Source organism: Lactuca serriola, chromosome 4 (genome assembly GCF_051521515.1).
Source record: "Lactuca serriola cultivar US96UC23 chromosome 4, Lser_US96UC23_V15, whole genome shotgun sequence".
Lineage (NCBI taxonomy): Eukaryota > Viridiplantae > Streptophyta > Magnoliopsida > Asterales > Asteraceae > Lactuca > Lactuca serriola.
The window spans coordinates 57178609-57189011 of NC_136411.1; the positions used below are offsets into that span (position 1 = coordinate 57178609).

Below are 10403 nucleotides of genomic sequence, written 5' to 3' on the forward strand. Positions count from 1 at the left end.
GGTCCTTTAAATAGGGTACAAATCCTAAGATTAGGGTTTTCTCTTTCCAGCACCAACTCGTCGAGTCCAGCCGCTGACTCGGCGAGTTGGTCACTTAACTCATAACCAAAACCCACTCTGACTCGACGAGTAATCGCACCTACTCGTTGAGTAGCTTCCTGAATTTACACTTTAAGCCCTTAAATCATACTTCTGAAGTTAGGATGTTACACTCACTTCTTCATAAATCCTTCCATCTTTCCACTGTCACCGACGTCGGAAGCCTAACACTCAACATTTCGTTGGAGATCCATTCAATTTAGTAAAAAAGGAGAAATCGAAATGAAATGGTGTGTTTCTACTTTTTGGTTGACTAAACTCGTCAAGTGAGACAGTGCATACCTGCGGCGGGGCTTTGTTCTAGGTGCGGCGGCAGAGCTAGTGCAGCAGATATGAAGACCGCCACCAGGTTTTGCTATGTTCCGTTCTACTGGAAATCGTGGAAAGCTATAATGTGTACTTTTTGTGGCGCCATTCTTAAAACTTACCAATGATTTGATCGATTAGGGCTATAATTTACTGAGGAAATCGATTATTTGTTGAGATTGAAGCTCTTCTAATCTAATATCTCTAGAAGTTTATGAAGCCTATTTGTTGAATTTAGTGAGATCAGGCCTCGCTTCAGTAGCAGAAGAAACAACTCTCAGCCCAAGCTATTCAAAAGAAGGCAAATGGTAGTCACTAGAAGGTAGATGACAACTGTATTTCTCTGTATAGGTCTCTATTCAGCATTCCTCTTCCCCTGCTCTTTCTTATACTTTTGGTACCTAAACAAACCCTTACCTTTTCGTTTGATTTCTTTCTTTTATCTATCAATGGGATAATCTTATGTATCTGTGTTTATACTTTATATGCAGATCATGTTTTCTACTTTCAATTCCCTTTTCATATTAAGTCTTTTTCATAACTTTGATTTATAGGTTTTTTGCCAAGTTCTTTTTCTATGTATGTAATCTCTCTCACTTTAGCATTGTTTCTTTTTGGGATGCATGTCATGGTTGTTGTTGTTGTTGCAGCAACTGGAATAATTATTTGTTGGACATTTTCAGTCCTTTCTTTTCTTCTAATAACAGTCTACTCTCTACTTCGAAAATTCAAAAAGGGCATTTATATCAGGGGCGTTTATTTCAATTACACTTTTGATACATAATCTTTTATAAACAAATTTGTTTCTAAATTTTAACTTTCTATTTTCTAACCACTTGTTATGTTTTTGTATCAGACAATTTCAATAGTTATGGATTACTATTACTATGGGAAATGGATATCATATGTTATGAATATGTTGGTGTTTTATGTTTTAGGAGGTGGAGAGAGTCATTTATATGGAACTGAAGGGCCTTCATTTTACGTGAAAAATGGATTTAATAACTTCAATTTTGCTCTTATTTTTGCACTGATGTTTATGGTTCTGTTGCCATTTACAAAGAAGAAATATGCCCCTAATATCGACTTGATCCAAGGTTTCTAATGCTTCCATCAAATGAGTGACGTCGTTCCACCACAACTCATGTTTCTGGCATCATGTAAGTTTCAACTTCAGGTGTTATTTGCACTCGTAGGTGAGGGTATTTATTTGAACCCATCTGTAAGATATTCAAAAACCTAAAAATTAATATATGAGATAAATAAAATAAAATAAAATAAAAGTTAAAAACAAATATGTTTTTATTTTTACCCATGTCAATGAACTTCCATTACTTTCAACCACACATAATAAATCTTGAACATGTGATTGAGCATCATCTCTTTCATTTGTATATGAGATCCAATTTTTTTTCATTATGTAAATTTATTAGTTTTTGAGTAATGTAAGGGGTAGAAAAGTAATTTCTTTATTACCTATTCAAGTTGAAGGTCTTTTTCCCTTAACAATGCAGTGGTGGTATCTGATGTGGAACGATTAGAGCCTGGAGTTCTTAACTATTTTTCCAATCTATCTAATTCTCTTTGAAGACGCTTCACTAAAGCTTTGTCTGAAATTACCGTATTGACCTGGGCATTTGTACTTACTTCTTTTGCACAACTTGCAAATAAAAGTGTGTTTCTTGATTGTTCAACATGACTTCTTGCAGGGCTCATAGTACATTTATTTAAATAGCTTTTAACATAGATGATACTTGATTATTGTGTTGTGTTATTGCATCTCTCACTCTGAATCTGTTCACCTTCTACGAATTGACTAAGTTCTGTAGTTACTGGTCATGAAAATTAATTTGGAAGCTAATAACTGTGCATTTTTAGGCATTGCATTTGCTTATGGACAAACTGTTGATACATGAAGTGACCCTCATAATTTTATCTACCACAGACTATAGTTGTCTATAGCCAAGCTCCTTCAGCGATCACATCCGAAGTCAGTGATCACATCCGAAGTCATCAAGCTACCGCAGTTTATCTTTCTGTACTTAGTCTATTTTGTATCTATTTCTTGTATACTCTCTATTGTCCAGTATGCCTTGCATGGCTACTCTTAGAGAGTCAATCTATTTTATCTCTTTAGTCTCTATAAATAGAGACTACGTTTTTATCAATCAATACAGATCACTTCTTACTCATCTTTAGGTCTTAATTATCTCCAAGTTCTCTCATATCTTTCTTACTCTCTGAAATCCTCTCGATCACAACTGCTTAATACCTCTCTTCGGAGCAAGTCACTTGTGACTCTATCACTAAGATTGATCTCACTTACTAACTTGGTTTGAATGCATTCCATGTTATGAATCAACTTATGTGTTTACTTGATATATCACCCGCTATCATTCATGTTTCTTTATATTTCCGCAAATAACTATCTAACCGTCTAAGATATTAACTTATTATTGTTAAGCTTTTAGATCCTTTGAGATTAACTAATTCCACAATCATACTTGTTCTAACGTTTGTTCAAGTATGTCTCAAGTTATTTCTCTCAACAATTGGTATTAGAGCCATAGTGGTTGCTTTTTGAAAATTGGAACTCTGATTTTTCGAAGGGCCTTCTATACCACTGAAGCTCATTTTTAAACAAAACAAAAAACAAAAAAACAAAATGGCACAAGCACTTTCTCTAAACGTTTCCAACAGTGTTGGTGGTTTAAATCGAGCACCAATACTGGTTGCAAATGAATACCATCACTGGTCTCAAAGAATGGAAAGATACTTAAGGAGACTTGGTAGAGACGTATGGTGATCTGTTGATGAAGGACCACATGTCCCTGTTCTTACACCTGTTCAGACCGATGGCGCCACAGCCAGACTAGGAGGAGGACAACCAGTCTTGAATCGTCCCACCAAGGATGATCTTGATAAAATGGAAAATGATGTTGTTGCTTTTTATGAAATCTCTTGTGGAGTTGCTCCTGACAAGTTTGACATTATCATAAACTGTAAATTAGCAAAAGAGATTTGGGATGTTCTCAAGAACTTGTATGAAGGCTCAGAACAAGCTCAAGACAAGAAGCTCACAACTGCACTCAATGAATTCAACAACTTCAAAGCTCATGCTGGTGAAAGTTTAGAGGACTCCTTCAAAAGGTTCAATCTGATTGTTACTAAGTTATCAAATGTTGGCACCATCCGTAGTAACCATGAAACAAACCTTCAATTACTCAACGGGTTAGGAAGACATTGGACTACTGCTAAGATGATAGTTCAAGGAGATAGAAAGATTCATTCCCTGTCTCTTTACAAGCTATATGGGGAGTTGCAAGCACAAGAATCCACCGTACTCAAAGACTGTGCTGACTTCGGAGGACCACATTCTCTTGTTGCACAAGCTCCTCACAACCAGTCTTACTCACCCTCGTACGATACTACATCGGAGTTGTATGAAGCTGACTCAGAGTATGATGATGATGAAGAATTTCATAAGGCTATTGCTCTAGTTAGTAAACAGTTCAACCGACTACCACCTCACTCTTTTCGCAAAAATCAACAATTCAATAAACCTCCTTTCAATCGTAACTTCAACCCACAAAACAATCACTCTCATTATCCTAAAAGTTCACACCCACAACCGCAATCTCAAAACACTCAACCAAAGGAGACACCGCAGTCCATGCAAACCTCTGACTCCAGTACCCCTTCAGAAGACAAAAGTGATGTTGTAATATGCCATAACTGCAACAAAGAGAATCATTTTGCAAAGGATTGCAAAGCCAACGTAGTGAAAGACAGAGCATTCTACCTTAGAATGACTTAAGAAATGGAAGAAAGGGAAAAGGCTAGGGAATGTGGCTCATGTTAAAAGAGACCATCAAGTTTGGTCATCCATAGATGAAGAAGAAAACATCAGCAACATCAAAGGGAAAGGCAAGATCTGTATGCTAGCAACTGTTGATGATTATGGCTCTACAAAGCTGGAAAGGAACTATTGCTACATGGAAAAGGATAGAACTCTAAGCATCGTCGATCAGGTAAAACTCATGATCCAAACTCTAAACTATAACATGCATGACTGTCAACCTTTCATATACAATCTTAATAACACATGTGTTGTCGTCCTTTCAGACTACAACAAAGCCTTAGATGAGAAGAACATAGCGTCCCAAGAGATGTTTCATGTGAAAGGATGACTGGACAACAAAAGACTCAAAATGGCTATGTTAGAAAGAGATTTAGAGTTAGAAAAAGATGCAAGAATGTTGAGTGAAACCCAACTAGAAATAGCTTTGAATCAAAGAGATTTAGCTCAGAGTGAAATTGTACGTTTAAATCTTTTAATAGAAAAATTGTTCAATGAAAGTGAAGATATTGAAAATTTAGTTAATAATGGAACCATGGACAATACATACAATTGGGGTTGGTCCAGTGGATATCCTACCGTAGAGGATTCCTCACCCCGGTTTAACAAAGATCGACTTTATGTCCCTCCGGACCGAGAATTTCATGTCCCAGTCAATGACAAGACTTTTCCCGAAGATATCATAACACACTTCAGTAGACTTCATTATCTAAGTAATAACTATGTTATTGAGAAAATCGTGTCTGAGGCTTCAGATCACACATGTGATCAACCTCTTATCTGTGGCACAAGCAGTCCAAATTCTCAGACTTCATCTGTTGTTGATGAAGAAATAGTCATAGAAAGTCCCGCAGTCTCACAAGAATTCCCATCCTTGTCCTTAGACCGCAGTGCCTCTCACTGCGGTCATGATTCTCAGAAAAATCCCATTCCAGTCACAACCCAGACTTATGCTACGGTAGCTAAGTCTTCTTTACCAAAGTCCTCAATCAAAGGTTTAGTGACTCTTCAACAAATTCACCATGAACTACCCATAGAAAATTTTGAAGTAGGTCAATGTTCTCAAAATACTGAATTTTCAAGTTCTGATGAGTCAAGCCCTTGGTGTCAAAATTTTTCAAAGACCACCAGGAAACCGCAGTTAAACACCAATGACTGCGGATCTCCAAAAACTTTAGCAAAAAAGGCTTTCAAAGAGGATATTCGATCTCGAGGCACAAATCTACAAATCTTTTCTAAAAACAAAAAAACATATCAGATTTCCAAAATCTAAGAGTCAAGAAAAGTTTGTTTTTGATCACCATCTTTCAAAAAACTTTCCCATCAAGAAACCATGCAAAAAGGAATGTGCAATTTCAACATCTGTTCCTAATACATCTGACAAAACCCAAAAGAAAGAAAGGTCTTTTCAAAACAATGGTTTTCAAATCTATTCCTCGGATGATCCAAAATGGAAGGGTATCTTACCCACTCCGACACTTTTGAAATCACCTCAAAGTTTCAACAAATGGAAAGGCATTTTAACACATCCCAATAATAGGTCCAAAGTGTCTACACGTGCAACACCTTCTTCAAGACAAACTTTTTCTAAATCCAACATCCCTCGTGTCAAATCTTACCAACCTTGGACCAGTCATAAATCAACCACACCTTTCAGACCGCTGACCAAACAAAGAACCAAAACAAAAGACAAAATTTCAGCATGTTAGTGTCAATGTAGTTGTCAGAAAAAAAATTCTCATGTCAAAACTGACCTTTTTCAGAAACCTCGTAACTTTTCAAAAAGGCACTACGCTCCAAAAACTCACAAATACCCAGGACTAGGATTAAAAGTTGACACGAAACCAGTCCCTACAACCTCTGTTCATGCATCAATAAGAAGCTCATCTACTGTCCCAGGCTCCAAACTAGTTTGGATGCCTAAACTAACCGTGTAATTTTCAGGCCTTGTGCAAGGAGGAACAAGAAGAAGAATGGTTAATCGATAGTTTCTGCTCCTTGCACATGACGGGAAGGTTAGAATACCTTCGAGATTTCAGGCCAATTTGCAACGGTGGAAATGTCACTTTTAGGAACAATGTCAATGGGATAATCCAAGGTTACGGTGTCCTCACTACGGGAAACTTCTCTATTCAAAAGGTTGCTTATGTAGAAGGCCTTAAACACAATCTCATCAGTGTTGGTCAACTATGTAAAGCAGGCCATCATGTTGAATTTGATGACCAGTTTTGCTATGTAATGACAAGCGATAGAAGCACTTGTCTAATCAAGTCCAGATCCGAAGGTACTATGTACCCTCTGGATGTATCCTTGATCATAGGCAAACAGAAGTTACGCTTTTTATCCAAAGTTGTATTTGAAGTCAGCTGGCTATGGCACCACAAGCTCGCTCATCTTAACTTTAGATACATTAACAACTTGGTCACAGGAGAACTACTCAAAGGTCTTCCAATCCTCAAGTTCAGCAATGATACCCTCTGTCCAGCATGTGAATGTGGAAAGCAATTCAAGGCAAGTCATCCCACCGTGATTGATTCCTCAATCTCTGAACCACTGGAACTTTTACACATTGATCTCTACGGTCCATCTACCATAGCCAGTCTTCACCACAAGAAATACATATTGGTTATTGTGGATGACTTCACTCGTTTCACATGGGTCTTCTTTCTTCGACTCAAGTCAAAAACACCGCAAGTGTTGATCAACTTCATCAAGGAAATAGAACTTCAAATCAAGTTATTGGTCAGACGTATCCGAAGTGACAATGGAACCGAGTTTACTAATCATCTTCTGAATAGTTTCTTGGTCTCCAAAGGGATTTCACACAACTCCTCATCTCCTTACACACCACAACAGAATGGCGTAGTAGAACAAAGGAATCGCACTCTAGTAGAAGCTGCTAGATCTATGCTCAGTTTCGCACTCTCTACTTTTGGGCCGAAGCAGTGGCCACAACCTGTTTTGTTCAAAATCGAAGCATTGTATGAAAATGCCTCAACAAAACACCATATGAAGGTCTCAGCAACCGCAAGCCAAATGTTCGATTCTTTCATATCTTTGGGTGTAGATGCTTCGTAATAAACAACAGAGATCACCTCAATAAATTTGCACCGAAGTCTGATGAAGGCATCTTCCTTGGCTACTCAACTAACAAGGTTACTTATCGAGTTCTCATCAGACGCGCAAGGTTGATAATTGAAAGCTTCGATGTAAAGTTTGATGATTATCACATCCGCAACTCCGCTCCGTCAACTGAAACCACCGTAATCCTTGAAAGTGATATTCCTGCCTCTTTGGGTCCATTAAATCTAGTTGAAATAAACTATGATGATCTATTTGATCCTGTTGATACAGCCAAGCTATCCGAAGTTCTCATGTCTCTTGAAGCTCAGCAACAACATGCAGATGTATCTGGTCCTACAGCGTCCGAAGAAGTATCGCTAAATACTTCCACCTCGCCGGTTGAGGGGGAAAACTCCACTCCGGACCATACAACAACCATTGAGGTTCTAGTACCAGAAGATGACGCTCCAATCCGCAGAGAGTTTTAACCATCAAACATTTCTTCGGATTCGGATGATGAAAACTTAGTAAACATTGACACAAGAACAGATTTAAGGGTTATCACACTCCCATCCGCAATCCAGGGGGAACCTTCGCAGGTTCAAGGCGAACTCCTTTCTACACTCCAGGGGGAACCTTCGTCATCTGTCCAAGACAAATCTAATCCCGTCTTCCCAGTTCAAGACTCTTCAATAGGATGTTCTCAAGTCCATGGGGGAACTACCTTCCCTAAATGCAGAGTCTTCTAATATTGAAGACATTCCCTCTACCGCAGTTGTTGATCATCTGATACCTCGTCTACATGTATGGACGAGAGACCACCCACCAGGTCAAATTATTGGCAACCCATCCGCAGGAATCTAGACTCGGTCATCCAAGGACTTATCCGATCACTGCCTCTACGTAGTGTTCATGTCCGTAGTCGAACCTCAATCGATCAAAGAAGCATTACTCGAACCAGACTGGATCTCCGCAATGCAAGAAGAACTGGAAGAATTCAAAAGGAACAAGGTATGGAAACTCGTTCCAAAACCACAAGGCCACACCGTTGTTGGCACAAGATGGGTGTTCAAGAATAAGTTAGATGAATCTGGTGCGGTCATCAGAAATAAGGCAAGGCTTGTTGCCAAGGGATATAGTCAACTTGAAGGCATTGACTATGATGAAACATATGCTCCGGTAGCACGAATAGAAGCCATTCGGATCTTCTTAGCATACGCAGCACACAAAAACATCAAGGTTCATCAAATGGATGTGAAAAGTGATTTTCTCAATAGGGAATTAAAAGAAGAGGTTTATCTTCAGCAACCTCCGGGTTTCGAAAGCGTTGAATTCCCAGACCACTACTACAAGCTTGAAAAGGTTGTTTGCGGTCTAAAACAAGCCCCTAGAGCTTGGTATGAGACTCTATCTGAATTTCTTATCTCTTCAGGTTACAAAAGATGAGTGATTGATCCCACATTATTTCGAAAAGCAAATGGTGACCATCTAATGCTTGTCCAAATATATGTGGATGATATCATTTTTGGCTCAACTAATCAGAAAATGGTGGATGAATTTTCTAAGTTCATGACCAACAAGTTCCAAATGAGCATGAATAGAGAGATTAATTTCTTTCTAGGACTTCAAGTAAAACAAGTCCCTCAAGGGATATTCATTCATCAACAAAAATACACCTCTGGACTATTGAAGAAGTACTCAATGGATAATTGTTCTTCGGCTAAGGTCCCCATGGCTTTCGGTTATAAGATTTCTGCTGATCCCTTAGGTGAATCTGTTGATCACAAGTCTTATAGAGGTATCATTGGCTCTCTGATATACCTCACTGCCAGCCGACCGGATATAGTTTTTGCAACGGGTGTATGCGCAAGGTACCAGGCTGCCCCAAAAGTGTCTCATATGAACACAGCCAAGCAAATCCTACGGTACTTAAAAGGAAGCAAAACTTTTGGATTATGGTACCCCACAGGAAATGATTTCAGTCTTCAAGCATTTACCGATGCGGATCATGCCGGATGCAAACTTGATCGCAAAAGCACCTCAGGTGGATGTCAATTTTTTGGTGGAAGACTAGTCAGCTGGTCCTCAAGGAAACAAAACTGTGTATCATTGTCTACCACAGAAGTTGAATATGTGGCCGCAGCCATCTGTTGCTCTCAAGTCTTATGGATGAAAACACAACTGCTAGACTACAGATACAGAATGTTGCGGATACCAATCTATTGTGACTCTGAAAGTGTCATAGCGATTTCTCATAATCCTATTCAGCACTCCAAGACCAAACATATTGAACTATGGTATCACTTCATCAAAGACCACATTCTGAAAGGTAACATTGAACTAATTTTTGTCCATTCTCATGAAGAGATTGCTGATGTATTTACAAAGGCACTTGACTCTACAAAACTCAACATGTTCTTACAAATGTTAAGAATGATGAATCCGGACCCACAATTCTTTCTGAATTGATAGGTACCGCAGACCATCATTGGTCTCCGTTGCGGTTCTAGTTGAAGTTATTTATGTTAGATGGTTTTGGTATATTCTATGTACCGCAACCATATATCATAATTATACTTCAATGGTCCTTATTGTTTGTTATTACTGATCTTTGCTCCAAGTGTTCATCTCAGTTCATCTACTGCAGTCATCCATCCGACGTCATCCATCCGACGTCATTTGATCCATCCGCCATGATGTGTCAATCCGCAGTCACTTTAATTGATTTTTAGACTGTTACATTCTTTTGAAAACAAAAACAAAAAAACATGATGTGCTATTTAATGACACTTCATTAAATAGAGAAGACATTAAAGAAAAACATTCTTTGTGCATCTGCATCATTCTTTTGGACAAACCTCATGTCAGACCTATTTTAGGTATAATGACAAAAAGAAAGATTTTCCAAATCAAATCCTTTTTAAAGTTGTCTCTTCCTATTACCCTAAAACATCAAATCCGTTACAACTTCCTTTTATCCAACGGATTGATCTCACCCTCACCACACGTTCACCAAACGTGGTCACAAATCTGACATTTCATTAAATGCAAACTTTTTTTTTGTAAACCCCAAATT

General features: G+C 38.4%; 1 pseudogene; it reads left to right on the forward strand.

The window, feature by feature from the left end:
* Window positions 1-326: 326 nt before the first annotated feature.
* Window positions 327-556, forward strand: LOC145100138 (uncharacterized; annotated as a pseudogene).
* The last annotated feature ends 9847 nt before the right edge of the window (window positions 557-10403 follow it).